Genomic DNA, 12,137 nt, shown 5'->3' with positions numbered 1-12,137 from the left:
GGTGCTCAAGAGAAGACCTGATATGGGAGGAGGACTAGAGGTGCAACTGATGATCAAAGTACCCCATCTGATATTTCTTCAATTGCCTTAAGTTTTGACTCTATCAATTTAGGCATAGAGTGCAGTGGGATCTCAAATGAATCTCATAAAGGCAACAATCAATTTGGTTATAACGCTTATGGTTATAATCAATATAGAGAAGTATATGATCAGTCATCCAGTTGGATTCATCCTTATTATCCCCTTATAGGGAAACAGTGAACAACTCTAAAGAGATCTATAACTATCATGTTCATCACTACAATTCGTACTATATAAGTCATATGTCTTGGTTTGATTATTGCAATTTCGTAGACCAGCGAGTGGCTTTTTAACTACCTAGAGTCTCTTTTTGGATGTAGATGAAGTTGTCATTCATATGTATGTATATGTAATTCTAATAAATTAACCTTTTCAAAAATGATATATTTTCTCCTATATCCTCGATATATCCCCGATATTTCCAATATTTTTTTTTTTTAAAGTTCCGATGGATATTTAAAATCGATATTTAAAACCTTGCTTAAAACTATAAACTAAGTCAACTTAAAGACAACTCCAACCATGAAGTCTCATTTTAGGGGTGCTATCATTATTTTAGAACCTCGTTCTTGCACTATTTATATAGCACCCAATTGTCATCTTCAACCAATAGGGTGTTATTTTCGCTATTCTTGATTAAAATATTAGGGCTTGTTTTAGTGGGCTTAAAGGGTCGGGCTGGGCATGCATCCATGGTACAAGGGCCAGGCCGGCTTGAAATGGGCTTAGAGCCTGAGGGCCAAATGATGACCCCTTAAAGCAACTCCAACAATGGGGGTTCTATTCCATATTTAAAACTCAAATGAGACTTGAGCTCTCCAACAATCCATTCTAGGACAACTCCAACGGTGGGAGTGTCATACTAGTTTTGAGACTTAAACATGTTTTGGGTTTTCCAACAATGGGTTTTAGGGGGGTTTGGTGTTGGAATTATGGAACTTGGTCTCAAAACAAGTCCCATATATGGGACTTTTTCATAGCCAAGACCCAACTACAGTGATCGGGACCACTGAATTGGGCTGCATCAGCCTAACTTAAACTATAACACGCCAAAAGAGAAAGTGCAAAGGACGCGCTTGGTTCTGCTGCAGGATTGACGTGCACGCGCTAGAAAGAGAAGACGTCCCAGAATTTGGTCAAATATGGTGGGCCCCACCTAACATACATGTCCCCTTCTAACCGTTGTGAGTTTACGATAGTTATGTTTTGGACGACCATGATTTGTCTATTTTGAATATGGACGGTTTTGATGTCGCCCTTTTTTTTATTTTTTTTACTGCAACAATTGTAATTTTGAATCTGATGGCTCAAATTTGAGGAAAAAAAATGATTAACGGCTCTTATTAAATCAAGGGTTATTAATTTCTCAAATGGTATGGAAACATATAACATAAAGTGGATAAGTAAGGCATCGGCTGCTCAACGAAAAGGAAGAGCCAGAAGAACGAGACTTGGGCACTGTCTTTATTCTTCTACAGTATATAATAATGAGTTTCTCGAATTTTCTCCAGCTGAAATAATGAAAGTCCCTATTGATGGCATTGTCTTTCTCATGAAATCTATGAATATTGAAAAGGTTCCTCTCTATGTACATTTACATTCCTCTAATAAGGCCTCGTTTGGTTCGCGGAAAGGAAAGTAGTTCCTTTGCCTTTCCCATGGGAAGGGAAATGAACTTTCCGAATAACTTTCCATTCCGATGTTTGGTAATGTAAGGAAAGTTATCCGGAAAGTTGTTAAAAAGTATGTAATTAATGGAATAAAATAATATGCTGTGAGTAATAAATGCAAGGAAAGAAGGGGGAAGGGGGGAAGTGATTCCTTTGAAGTATGGAATGAACCATTTCCCCCCCCCCCCTATTTTCTTTTGCTTCAAGAAAGTATTTCATTTCCTTTTGCATCCCAAACATAGGAAATGAACAACTTTCCTTTCCTGATGCTTACTTTCTGCGAACCAAACGAGGCCTAACTGTACATAACTTGCCTCGGGTTAGATTGTTCAGATGTATTATTTGTCTTCTAGTGTTCATGGTTTGGATGTTCTTCCAACTTTCTTTTTTATTGATTGGCCCTTCTATATCTGAAAGTATGCTTCTTTTTTTTCTTTTTCTTTTTTCATCTGAAAGGAATCCTTTTTTTATTATTATTATTATTTTTTGTTTTTTGTTTTTCGTGTCTTTGTGTGTTTGGACGTATTCTAGTATATAACCTCGTGTTGGGGGAATCCCAGTTATCCAATTTTTCATTTCCAACTCCATGTGAGCCCCGGAAAAATGTATCGAGCGTAGTAGAGGTCGTACGATAAATTATTTAACGGTCTCGGTGATCATCTAAGGGCTCGGGGAAATTTTCAGAAATTTTCACAAAGTGAAATCCTCAATTTAGGAGTTAGATAATAAAGTACACGACATGACGAGTTCGTGGAAATTTTCTGAGAATTTTTCGAGTAATCGAGCTATTTATATCGATTTTCCGGAATTGTGTGATTTTAGAAAATGAATTTCCCCCGCGGTGCAATCCTAGTCATCCATAAATCCACCGCTTCATCCTAGCCCTTGAATAAAATTTAAATTGGGGTATATATGGGCCTTTGATCAGAGAGAGAGAGCTGGGAGCTCTCTGACTCGAGACAGACCGCGACCCGACACCTCAACCCGCTCAGAGCTCCACCGTCAGGCCACCTCCGGCCGGTGCACGGAGGTTTGTCTCGCCGTCGCCAACAACTTCCCATACTTGGATTGTTCATGCATTGAACAGAGAAGGAGAAACGAAGACCCGAAGCTTCGAACCTTCTCTGGCAACTCCTGCAACTTCTGGCGACTCCGGCCACCGTTTGGGCTGTCTGTGGTATGAAACTTCCTCTCCTTGTCATGCTCTACACCCCAGCATAATTATTTTTTCAATTCGATCGAGTTTTGACAATTTGGTTTCTGGGTTGCTCTTTGCCCAGTCGCGGTTCCTCGCTGCTGGCGACTTCTCCGGCCTTTTTGGCTTATGTTCTTACTCGATTGCAGGTCTAGGCGAGATATTGTGAAGTTTTTTGGGTTGTAGCACGAGGAATCACCAGTTCATCCCCTTCCCAGTCTCGGCAGTGTGTTGAGTTGATTTTTGAAGGTATAATCTCGAACCAGAATCACGTTTTGTTCCTGTGTTAGTGATTGGTATAGACTTTATGAGATTAATGGAGGTCAAGGTCAACCATCTGAGTCTGAGTCAAGAAACTCAACTAATCTTACACTTGACAAATGTCCTAAGCCCAAGAAATGGATGTTAGAGAAATTGGTTAAGCCTAACAGAAAGTTGTTAAAGTCTGTTTATGCTTTAACCAAAGTTGTTACTGTTAGCTATATAAAAAGCAATGTAATGAAAGCTTTGTAATAATCACTCAAGTACAACTCTTAATAAGAAAAACCATCGTCTTCTTCCTCTAACTTTCTGCTCTCAATTTCTCTCTCCCAAATCCCTAGATCTTTGATTTCAGCATGGTATCAAGAGCCATGGAAGTTCTCCAAGTCTTCTGATTCTTCAAGTCTTCTACTTCGATCCTTCAGTCTTTTCTTCTTCGATCCCTTCAATCTCTTCTTCAAGACCCAAGCTTTCTTTCTTCAAGATCCAAGCTTTCTTTCTGGAACAATGGTGGCTACAACGGTTTCCCTTCTTGCTAATCTGTCTAGTATCATCTCTGTGAAACTCGATGACAACAATTATCCTACATGGCATTTCCAGATGTACTCTCTGCTTCGAGGTCATGGTTTACTCAAGTTTGTGGATGGCACTCACCCTTGTCCATTGAAATACTCCATTTCTGATGATGGCCAGCTTTCTCAGAATTCTTCTGAAGACTATGAAGATTGGCTTGAGCAAGATTGCAATCTCATCTCCCTCATCACAGCTACTCTCTCCCCTGAAGCACTTTCTCATGTGGTTGGTTGCTCTACTGCTTTGGAGGTATGGGTCACTCTCAAAGATCGATATGCTACTGTATCTAGGTCTAATGTTGTGCAATTGAAATCAAATTTGCAATCCATTGAAAAGGGATCTAATAGCATTGATAAGTATCTGCTTAGGGTTAAGACTGCAAGGGATCAATTATCTGCTATTGGTGTCAAAATGGCTGATGAAGACATTATGATCCTTATCTTGAAAGGTTTACCATCTGAGTTTAGTACCATAAGAATGATGATTAAGGCCAAACATACTCCTATCTCTATGACTGAGCTTCGATCACTCTTACTTGCTGCTGAATCTGAAATTGAGTGTGAGACAAAAATGCAGTCTCTTTCTTTGACATCTATGAATGCTATGGTTGCCAAGAACTCATCTTTTACTGAGTCTAATGAGTCTAAAGGATTGTTGCCTACTCCTGTGGGACAAAATGGACTTGCTGCTTTTCACAATGGTCCAAGAAGTGGTTCAAATAGGGGTTTTGGTGATGCGGCTGAAATAGCCTCACAATTTAACCCTGCAAAATGTAGTTGTCAGTATAGGATAAGCAGGGATCGTTCAGTCCGGGGATTGTAGGGTACACCTACACTAAAAGGTCAATTAACAAATAAAAGAATAAAATGGGGGGTTTTGAGATTTGGTTCTAATCTACTTAAAATAAAAACAAAACAAATAAAATTATGTACAATGATCGACTTCCGTAACCTAGACCACTACCACTCGAAAATTACTAAGTGTAAAAACAGAAAATCCTTTTCGACATGCTACAAAAACGTGCCCATCTTAAATGCCTAGATAAGAGTCCAAATGAAAAGCCTTAGCGGATCAATCCATTTATCTAATTCGTTCTAATGTGGGCTTGGATCAGAAAAGTCTTTACCAAGCCCAATACTACTAATTTTCGAAAACACTTAGCGTATTTCTCTTAACTAGTAGTATTATCTAACCCTCGAATCAACTCACACGTGCAAATTAACCATTACACATAGAATTTAACACGTAATTTCCAGAATCGTTTAACCATTGAAACATGATTTTTACCACTTTTTAGAACTAATTGCTACTTGTTTAACTTAGCGCCTTAACAAATAACAATTACTCTTGGCAAATGAAGCAAACACACAAGAACTCTCACCTTTATTCTAGCATGCAAACTTATCAATCTAACTCTGAAAATTACCTAAACACATAAAAGGGCACAAGATTGTAATATGCATCATCAAAGAATTCTCAAAATTAACTTAATAATAAACTGAAAATCTCAAAAATATTAATAAAAATATTCTGAAAATCTCATGTCTCCAATTACACAACTCACAAATCCAAACAAACAAAACCGAAACAAAGATTGTAAGTAGAGTCATAGTTACACTTTGAAGCTTTCCTTAGCGGCTTGGCAACAAGGTGAAGAACTCGTCTCCGCTATGGTGGTGGATCGTCCTTGACTTAGCGCCTAAGAACTTCTTGGATTGATGGAAGGATGGTGGTCACGATCTTGTAGGTGATGGAGGTTTGAGAAGTGAATTGGGCAGAGCTATGGAATAATTGTTTTTAGCTAAGAACTGCTAAGCAGGGAAGTGATCTTGGTCAGGAAGTGATGATTTTTGGAGTAGAGAATGGCTGCTATTTATAGTGGAATTCTCATCTCTTGTGATGCAATCATGGCCAATCATCTTGAGGTGATTTCTCCTCCAAATTTGCTTGATTTTCTCTTGACAAAGTCATGAATTTTCTGATTTCTTTTCCCCTTAATGGCTCATTGTATATGCCTTGAATAGCGACCAGATACATCCCTTATTCTTCTCCTTTGATTTGCACTAATTTCTTCCAAGAATTGTGCACACAATAAACTCCTACAATCAAGAAAAATCATAATTTAATTAGAGTTTATAATCAATAAGAAATCAGATAATTAGGAATAAATATTGATTAAAAACAATCCATTTTATCTCCTCGAATTCTTCCTGATTAATCCTTCAATTTTTCTTGATTTCATCACTCAAGAGTTTTTAATGGGATGGACTCTCATTAGAATACAAAAATCAGAAATAGAAAAGTTCAAATGAAGAAAGTTTCCTTAAACAAAATAGGAAATATTTCCTAAAATGAAAGAGGAAAGTTTCATAAATGACTTGTCGTTAATTTATGCTCATTTCTGCTCTTTTTTACCAATTTTCACCATTTTCGACCTTGAAGTAACTAAAAACATAAACTTTATTATAATTATTAATTTTAAGAGAATAAATTAGCCAAATGAGGGAAAATACATATTAAAAATGTCACACTTTGTGCTCCTATCATTTGGCTACAACTATGGAGGTAACAATGGTTACAACAACAATGGTAACAGAAATGGTAATTCTGGTGGGTTTAGGCCATCTTGGAATAACAACAATGGTGGTTCTGGCTTCAAAGGGTCTCAAAATGGTTTTGGCAACAGGAATTTTGGTACAAAGTCAATGCAGGGCTACACCAATGGGTACAATGGCTTCAGGCCTCGGATTGTCTGCCAAATTTGTGAGAAACCAGGACACTCTGCTCAAACTTGCTGGCATCTTGGCAAGATTCAAGGCTATGGCAGCTCTTCTTCTGTTCCTGAATGTCAACTTTGCGGTTTGACTGGCCACACTGCAGCTCATTGCGACCAGAGAGAATCTTTTGCCTCCCTTCAAGGTCAACATACAGCCATGACATCTTTCGTTCAACACAACTCTTCTGCTCCCAATCATAAAGTATGGATCACTGACTCGGGAGCCTCATCTCACATGACTTCTGACATCCACACTCTCAACAATGTGACATCCTACACTGATGGTGATCAAGTTCAAGTTGGAAATGGTGCAGGTTTATCTATTAAACATATTGGGGATGGTCTATTTTTCTAAACAAATCTGCTATTTTAGCCTTGAAGAAAATTCTTCATGTTCCCAAACTTGCTGCTCACTTACTTTCTGTGTATCAACTTTGCAAGGACAACAATTGCAGAATGATTTTTGATGAGTTTTCATTTTTTATACAGGACAAGGTGACAGGCAAGGTGCTGTTTCAAGGTCTCAGTGACAATGGTCTATATCCCATTCCAGTCTCCATTTCCAGAAATCTCTACACTCCTTCTTCAGTTCCACCTACAACTTCTTCTACAGCTTTTCTTGGCTCCAAGATATCCCACTCTCTATGGCATAGAAGACTAGGCCATCCTTCAAATAAAATCATTGCTTCCATGTTGGAAAAATCCCATATTAGTTCTGTACATGATATCACTTCTGATTTGTGTGAATCATGCTTAGCTGGAAAATTCACCAAATTACCTTTTTCTCATTCTAGTACTAGGTCTTCTATCCCATTCCATACTGTTCATTCTGATGTATGGGGTCCCACTCCACATATTTCCATTGAAGGGTTCAAATACTATCTTACCTTCATTGATGATTGTACTCGATATTGTTTGATTTTTCCTTTACATAATAAATCAGAAGTATTTTCTTTGTTCATTACCTTTCACTCTTTTGTGCTCAATCGATTCTCTGCATCTATTAAAGTTTTGCAAACTGATGGTGGTGGTGAATACATAAGCCATAGATTTCATTCTTTTCTTGTTAACCAAGGCATTATTCACCAAAATCATGTCCCTACACACCCCAACAGAATGGCCTTGCAGAAAGGAAAAATCGACATATAGTTGAAACTGCTCTCACTCTTCTCCATCAATCCCATTTGCCTCCCAATTTCTGGTTTCATGCTTGTATTGCATCTGTGTTCCTCATAAATAGAATGCCTTCTCCTACTTTGAATATGTCTTCCCCCTTTGAACTACTCTACTCAAAACCTCCATCCCTTGACTCTTTAAGAGTTTTTGGCTGTGCTTGTTTTCCCCTCATGAAGCCATACAACTCCAATAAGCTCCAGGTCAAAACTGTCAAGTGCATTTTTTTGGGGTATGCACCAGGTTACAAGGGTTTTCTATGCTTTAATGTGTCCAATTCAAAATTCATCATCTCTAGACATGTTGTATTTAATGAAAACTCATTCCCATATAAGTCTCTTAGTTCTGAATCTGCTACATCTTCTTCTGCTCACACACAAACATCTATTCCTTTTCTACTTAAACATCCATCCAAACCTTTTCACTCAAGCAGCTCCTCACCTACTCAACAGCACCTGACCTCACCTGTCCACTCTCCTGAGACAACTAGTTCACCTGTTCACACTCATCACTCTGATTCAGCAGTCAACATGGTTCCTTCATCTACTTCTGCTGTAAATTTGGAGTTGGCTACTACATCTATACCTGCTGCCAGCAACTCTTCTACAGATCTTATTCTTCAACCTGGAGAGACCTACATTCCAATATCAGATATTTCGATTATAATGGATCCTCCATCCACTACAACCAACCCCATTGTTTCTAACTTTCATCCTCACTCTGCAACTACATCTGTGTTCGCAAATGCACACAACATGACAACTCGGAGCAAAAATGGAATCTTCAAGAAGAAAGCTTTTACTGCATCAACATCATCTGATCCTGCTCATATTGAGCCTAGTTCCTATAAGAAGGCATTGCAGATCCCAGTTTGGCATAATGCTATGCAAGAGGAAATTGATGCTTTAGCCAAGCAAGGTACTTGGACTCTTGTTCCACCTCAACCTGATACAAATCTAGTAAGCTGCAAATGGATCTTCAAAGTCAAAAGAAACTCTGATGGCTCTATTGCTACTCAAAAGGCCAGATTGGTGGCCAGGGGCTTTAGTCAAGAAGAAGGCATTGATTATGACGAAACATTCAGCCCTGTTGTGAGGCACACAACTGTGAGACTTGTCTTGGCAATGGCAGCTCAATTTAACTGGAAATTGCATCAACTAGATGTCAAAAATGCCTTCCTACATGGTATTTTGAAAGAAGAAGTCTACATGTCACAACCTCCTGGTTTTGAGGATTCTCAGTTTCCAAATCATGTTTGCAAACTTAAAAAGTCTTTATATGGCCTCAAACAGGCACCAAGGGCTTGGAATGAGAGGTTTACATCTTATCTACCTCAACTAGGTTTCAAATCCTCTATTGCTGATCCATCCTTATTCATTAGAGATTTTGGCTCCACTCAGGTGTATCTTCTGTTATACGTGGATGACATCATCCTCACTGGTAATAGCTCCTCTGCCATTCAACATGTCAAAGATGCACTTCAGTCAGAGTTTCATATGAAGGACTTAGGTCTACTGCACTATTTTTTGGGCTCACAGATCACATATCTTCCAAATGGACTTTTTATTTCTCAAGCCAAATATGCACAGGATATATTGGACAAGGCTGGAATGTCTGACTGCAATGCTAGCATCACTCCATGCCTACCATATTCCAAATTGTTAAAAGATGAAGGAGCTCCATTTACTGATGTCAAGACATATAGGAGCATTGTTGGTTGCTTGCAGTACTTGACTTTCATAAGACCTGATATTGCTTACAGTGTGAACTCTGTATGTCAGTTTATGCAGTGCCCAACTGAGCTTCACTTTCTAGCTGTGAAACGTATTCTCAGATACATCAAGGGTACCTTAGATTATGGGATCACTTTTCGGGCAGCCACTTGAATTAAGGGCCTACACTGACTCGGATTGGGCTGGCGATCCAAATGACAGAAGAAGCACTACTGGCTTTGTTATCTTCCTTGGTAATTGTCCAGTTTCTTGGTGTTCCAGAAAGCAGACATCAGTCTCTCGTTCTTCTACTGAGGCCGAGTATAGGGCCATGGCTGATACTGCCTCTGAGGTTCTCTGGTTACAGCATTTACTGACTGACCTTCACATCAAGCTTCCCTCAGTTCCTACTCTTCACTGTGATAATGTGTCAGCACTTGCTTTAGCTTCCAACCCTATACACAACTCCAAGGTCAAGCATGTTGAGGTTGACATCCATTTCACTAGGGAAAAAGTGGCTCGAGGTGAACTCGCTCTCCAATTTGTTCCTTCTGTGCACCAGCTTGCTGATATTCTAACCAAGGGCCTTGATTCACCTCAATTCAAGTATCTGTGTGGCAACCTCATGCTGGGTTCCCAGCATAAGGTTGAGGGGGGATGTAGACTATATGAGATTAATGGAGGTCAAGGTCAACCATCTGAGTCTAAGTCAAGAAACTCAACTAATCTTACACTTGACAAATGTCCTAAGCTGATTGGTGACCAAGAAATGGATGTTAGAGAAATTGGTTAAGCCTAACAGAAAGTTGTTAAAGTCTGTTTATGCTTTAACCAAAGTTGTTATTGTTAGCTATATAAAAAGCAATGTAATGAAAGCTTTGTAATAATCACTCAAGTACAACTCTTAATAAGAAAAACCATCGTCTTCTTCCTCTAGCTTTCTGCTCTCAATTTCTCTCTCCCAAATCCCTAGATCTTTGATTTCAGCGGAAGTGATGGAACTGAGTTTAGTTTGATATGGTGAAATTGAAGACTGTTATCGAATTGGTTATGTTGTTTGCTTGTGCAGAGTGGGTTGGTGGTGACTTGATTTGAATTGATGAAGTTGTATGGTTTGATTTGATTTGAGATTTGAATTGATGAAGTTAAGCTCTTGCAAAGGCAGTTTGTTTTGTAATGGTTCATGAAGCTTTGGAAAAAGGTCAAGTTGTGATATTGGGTGTCGTTAGTGTTTTGGGCACACCTTGATTTAGAATGGAATAAGTATGGGACGGAATTACTATGCGACAAAGTACGAAAAGGAAGTAAAAGACCAAGTGTTGGGTGAATTGAGATAATTCGTTGACAAAATTGGGAAGTGAACATAATATTCGTTTGCTTGAGTATTATGTGAAAGTGTAATAATTAAAGAAATGAAAATAACATATTGGGTGGCCTTAGTAAATTTCTGGTACGCCTAATATGCTTGAAATTAAGTCGTTGCATGATTTACTTTGACAAGATCAAATTGGTCAACACTAGTCAAACTAATAAATGTCGGTCAAACGATTGTCAAAGTGGTCAACTCCTAGTCAAACTAGGAAAAGTTGGTTATACGATTTGTTAGTCGTCAAGATTTTAATTATTAGTTTAATGAGATATTAACTGTCGAAATGTTGGAATCTAGGACTCCAGTTACCCGAGGAACAGAAGGTTCGCGACTCTCGGCATACGTGAGAGAAAACATCATAGTTCAGGTAGGGATTCAGGACTCTGCTCGGTTAGTTGTTTTCTTATATATTGTTATTAAAATGATGCATGTTATGTGGTACGGTTTGGTTAAGTTAAATTGCAACACATATTAACGAAATCGTGAGAAATGTGATGGCTTGAGGAAAAAAGGGGCATTGACTTCCTTGGGTTCGATTCCCTAAACCTCCGGAGGGTTAGCTACGCCAGTCGTCCGGGTATTCCGATCGTAATGACGGACTCGATACGTGTGTGTAGCTAGGTAGTGGACGCTCTCGCTACGCTTACCTGGTTATAAATTAATTTGAGGTAAGGTCGTGTAGTGGGTCTATGGGACCGGCCATCAGGTAATACTTGGTTTTGGCGCCATATTTACTTAAGCATCATGCATCGGTTTTGAAGTTATAAAATCTTATAAAGTTTGTCGTTCCTTGAAATCTTTGGTTTAAGCATGTTTTCATACTGGGATCCTAAAAAAATATATTTATTGGTTTCAAATCTAGTCGAAGTAGGGTTCTTGTAGAGCAGCGAGGACGAAAGCTCACCCCTACAATAGTGTGGATGCAAGTATTGTGCACTGGTGACTGGACAATAGCAGACGGAGTTTGGTGTGCGGAACAAGTTCAGTAAACAGTCTTCTGGACTTTATTCTGACCTATTTCTCGAGCTTTGTATCCCGGAACTTGTGTAAAACTATTCTTGTGTCGAACCTAGTTAAATTCCCATTTCTTGAATTTTGTACCTCCCGAGTGGCATTCATTTCAAGTCTAGATGAACAAATTGAATTTAGTGATTTAAGGATTTTCACCTCAAAAATATTTGTAGCTTCCGCTGTGTTTATACAAAAAGTTTTTCAAACAAAACGCCTAGCGGTGCTCTCAAATGTAAATCGAGAGTTCGGTTTATGTTTTAGAGACTCGCGACATTATAACGAGCTTAAGCTGGTGAGGTGCAGTTTGGGGTGTTAC

The sequence above is a fragment of the Rosa chinensis genome, chromosome 7, assembly GCF_002994745.2.
Source record: "Rosa chinensis cultivar Old Blush chromosome 7, RchiOBHm-V2, whole genome shotgun sequence".
Classification (NCBI taxonomy): Eukaryota; Viridiplantae; Streptophyta; class Magnoliopsida; order Rosales; family Rosaceae; genus Rosa; species Rosa chinensis.
The sequence above is the reverse complement of the archived record's forward strand: the minus strand, read 5'-3'. Positions refer to the sequence as shown.